We start from the raw sequence: 4652 nt of genomic DNA on the forward strand, positions 1-4652 counted from the left end.
GTGGTAAGTCCCTCGGCAAGCATAAGGTGGGCAGACACTGGGGTGGGGATACGGGATCTCCTGGGCATCCCAAGGCGTTGTCTCAAGACCAGCTGCAGAGATGCTCTCCTTCCACTGTACAGCCCATGGGGGAGTGGGAGTCTCCAGCTGTCAGGACTGGGGAGGCGGCTGCTTAGGAGTGGGAGTCTCCAGCTGTCAGGACTGGGGAGGCGGCTGCTTAGGAGGCAAGACCAGGCAGGGTGCATCACTTGGTTGAGAGAGGACAGCAGCAGAGGGCTCTGCCTAACTCAGCAGCTGACGCCCAGTCTGGAATCGCCTTTGCTCGTCTCTCCTTCAGAGAGACTGGCCGAGTTGGCAAGGAGAGCGATTTACTGCACTCCTCCCACTATGCAGAAATTCGACTCAAGTCTGGACTTGACCAGGGCCTGTGGCTAGAGCTCCACTTCCCCAAGAGTGGCCACATGATGGCAGCATAACCCTGGTGATGAGTGAGCAGTGGGCAGGCTGCAGGCCTGGCTTCTGATACTGGCTGCAGCTCAGCTCACTGGCCTGCAGGAAAGAGTTAAAAGCCAGGGCTGCCAGACAGGAAGAGGCCACCCCTTTCGGGGCTTCCGGCTTCTGCCAGTGGTCTGATAGCAAATGCTGCAGTGCAGCACAGGAGCCTTCAGGCTCCTCAAGATGTGTCCCCCATACTCCTAGAGCATACTCCCCACTCTCCTATGCTTTCCTGGAGGGAAGCACAGGTGGTTCCCATGTCCTGGCCATGCTGCTGCAGCCCCTTCCACTCTTCCCTGCCTGCTGCAATGGCAGCAGCCGGGGTTTCCCCTCCCCACACCCTGCCATGGGTTGGCTCTATGCCCTCCACCCTTTCCCATGGCCTGGCCCCTGAGGGCTGGCTCCATTGTCCAACTTGACCCACGCAGTCCTGTCTCTGTATCCTGCCCTGCCTTGTTCCTGGCTCTGCCCCTCGGCTTCTCAAAGCCAGGTTTTCCCTTTTCGTCTTTCTCTGGGCCCAGCTTGTCCGTGTCCTGCCCTGGCGCCTTCTCTACCTCCTCCACCATTCTGAGTGCTTCTCCGCTATTGCCTTTCCCCTCCTTCCAGATCTCCCTCCACCCCACCTGGGGCTCCTGTCAAGGGTTTCTGCTGCCTTCGATTCCAAGCTCCTCCCTGCTTTTCTACCTTCTGCCAGAGTGCCTTTCCTGGGTACCCAACTTGAGCAGCCTGTGGAAGGGGCCTGAACTGCAAATGCATTCAAAATGAATCCAGGCCCCTTTCAGGTATGGAGCAAAGCCCACCAAGGCTTCTTAGAAAAAAAAAAAATCAGAAATAAAACCAGCCTCTCAACCACGGCAACGGTGTCTTGGCAACACTGGTGAGAACAGCGCCTCTCTGCTACTGGCTCACTGTTCTTTCCATCCCTCTTGTGTTTTACTTGCAAGATTTCTCCCCTTGGTAGAAACATGCAGACAGCAGGAGACCCCGCAAAGAGACAGTGGACTCGGGAGGAGGCAGGAAAGCTGGTGGTGTAGGCAGCTATTCAATGTGATGCCCAACCTGCTACTGCTGAGAAGTCTCCTGTTTGAAGGAAGGAGCAGGAGAGGTCATGAGTGGAAAGATCATTATTCCCTGAATGAAAGACAAGGCCATGAACCCCCCGGAAGGCAGGAAGAAAGCAGCTGCTGGAGATCTGATGATGAATGAACCAGCCTTGATTCACAGGGTGCAAGACAAATCCTGCCTTTTATAGACACAGATGAGGGCAGGAGGTGGGACTAGGGAACAGCACTTCAGTCTCAGCTGCAGGTGGTTGGGCTCATTACAAGGTCGCTAGGTGGAGTTCTTCAGCTGATGGTACACTGATGTCAGGCTACAGGATCTCAGGGTCCTGTTTGTCTAGCTGATCCCTGCACAGGAGGGGAAATATTAAAAGGAGAACAGGCTTCCCCAAGGCCTTAAGACCTCTGAGTGGATTTAATCTGGAAACAATAACAGCATTAACGCAGAGCAGGCACGGAGCACCTTGGGAATCCCCCCACCTCCCTTTCTCTTTGGATTTGCATCTTGTCTGTGTGAGAAACCTGCATTGGTCTAACCTCAGGTGTGAATTGAAACCAGGGCAAATCCCAGCATGGATATGTTCTCCCATCAGAGTGCCCCGTCCCTTCCCGGGCCACAAGCTGAGACCAGATGGGGGCTGGGTTAGGCTGAACAGCAAGAACAGCAAGTGAGGCAGAAGGAAAAAGAGCTTTCCCCGAAAAGCTCCTTGCAACACGAGATGTGTCTGAAGCCGGAACCCTCTCCAAGCAGAACCATTAGCTGTTCCCTGTGGAAATCTCCAGTCATGTGTTTGGTGGAGAAGCATCATCTCTCCCTTACAACGGAAACTTCCTGACTGCAGAAGGTTATTTTATTCCTGTGTGACAGATCAGACTCATTGACATATTGGCAGTGGGGAAAAAGAATGGCAGAAATTACCCACGGTGACAATCAACTCAAATGTATTGGTGTGCTATTGTCCCATCCCATGCTAGGCAAATGCACAGACCATCTCCAATAGTTCCCTTCAGAAAGGATATTTAAGAGTCCAGGGTAATGGCTGCTGTTCCTAGATACAGCTGAAAACTTAAGCACTTAGGCCCTCATTGTGCAAACGTAATGCCCAGCACCCTAGGGCCCTGGTCCATGCCCAGGTCTCTAAGGTGCTACTGGTATATAGATGCCATTCAGCTGCCCTGGAAAGCTATGCAGCCCTGGATCTGGCTGGGGCTGGGCTGGGAGGCCACTATGGAAGCCCCAGGTGCACAGATACAATTTTTCCAACCCTGTGCTCGATGCAAGGTCATCTCTGGACAGTGGGTGGTGATGCTTCATTCAGCCTTGTCACTGCAGAGCTGAATGAGAGAGAAGAGAAGGAAGGAAACAGGAATTGCCTTGGCATGTTGGACCAGGCTCTACAAAAGATGCACCAGGGCAGGCTCCTGGCCCTTGACTGCCCTTTGGAAATCCTCAGCCCTCATCCAGGAAGAGCACACACCAACTGCTGCAGCTTCCTGAGCCTGACGAAGGGTTTTTGAACCCGAAAGCTTGCTTAATAACTATTCTCCAACCATTTGGGTTGGTCTAATAAAAGATATCAAATTCACCCAAGGAACCTTGTCTGCCTCAGCCCTCATAAGACTTTTTAGGGAGTGACCTGGCAACAAGGATTACAGCCTGGTTTTAGAGCAGACTTTCCAAGGAAACTTCTTCCAGCTACCACACTTTCATGAACCTCACACCCACTGTCTTTTGACCTCCTGCCTCACACAGTGTCTGCTCTTCACCACCATTCAAGGTGAAGCATCAATCTCCTCTTTGGCAAAGGTATGCATAGGTTGATGCTTTGGAGAAGATGGAGGCAGGAGCTGGAGACCAGATCTTGTCTCTGTTAAAGCCAGTAGGGAAACTCCCAGAAACTTCAATCAGATCTGCAGTCCTACCATCACCTCTGCCAGCCAGCGGAGGAGCCACAGGTGGGCATTCTTCTGTGCCAGAGACAAAGCCCTGCTCCTAAGCTCCTTTTCATCCCTCTCTTCTCCAGACACATTTCCCTCACCAGCAGCAGAAGAGAGACAGGCACTGGGATCTCTTACTCATTCACTCCCACCCCTCCATCCAACCCCACCTGGCCTCAGACCAGATGGCTGGCACCAGGGCCCACTTCTAGCCTGCCTTCCCCTCCTACCGGCCTCTCCTTTCTCGGAGAGTCCTTGTTTGGAGGCTTCCTGGCTGCTTTCTTTGAAGCATAGCATCTCCACAGATGAGTGTTAGGATGGGAGACTGTCCGCTTGGACCAATGACCTGGTTCTGCTCCATGCCACCCCAGGTATCCCTGCACTGCCTTGATCCTGACCTTGGGGTCCATGTTTAAGAGCCAGGGCCACAGGGGAGGTGGCATGAACTGCTGAGGGGGAAGTTTCTGCTGGAAGCATTTCCTCATCTTGGGATGAGCAGATGCTTTCAGCCCAGCCAGGACTTGAGGAAACTCATCAGTTCCATTCCTAGTTGTGTGAGAGTGGCCCACTGCCATCTTGTAGTCTGATCTCCTCCCAAGGCTTCATCCCTCCAGGGCAATGACCAGTTGGGCCAGGGCTTGGCCCCTGGCAACACTTCATTCAGGGCAGGTGCTGCATACTGGTGCTGCTTGGTGCTCCACCTCTGAGGCAGAGTTGGGGGGTTTGTCCGAAACCAAAACAGACTCTTTTCTCCCTCACCCAAAGTGTTTCCAAGCAGGAGATGGTCTGAAACCCTACAGACTTTTTTGCAGCCCTGGCTATGGTGAGAGACCCTGTGGATGTAGGTATGAGGTAGGGCATGTATGTGCTCACCCTGGCTGGCTCAACTTCCCCAAGCTTCAGGGTGATCTGTGGAGAGGGTAGGGAGGTCACCTCTGTCCATGGGACTGTAGAGAGGCTGAGGGAAGGTGATGCTAGCTCTTGGAAACTTCGCCCAGGAGCAATCAACAATCCAGAGCTATCTACCATCAGGAAGCTCTGGGGCCATCTGCCCAGACATTTCCTTCTCATAGTTTCATAGTTTGTAGGGTCGGAAGGGACCTGAGGAGATCATCTAGTCCGACCCCCTGCCATGGCAGGCAAGAGGACTGGGGGCCA

This window comes from Alligator sinensis, unplaced genomic scaffold (genome assembly GCF_000455745.1).
Source record: "Alligator sinensis unplaced genomic scaffold, ASM45574v1 scaffold1002_1, whole genome shotgun sequence".
NCBI lineage: Eukaryota > Metazoa > Chordata > Crocodylia > Alligatoridae > Alligator > Alligator sinensis.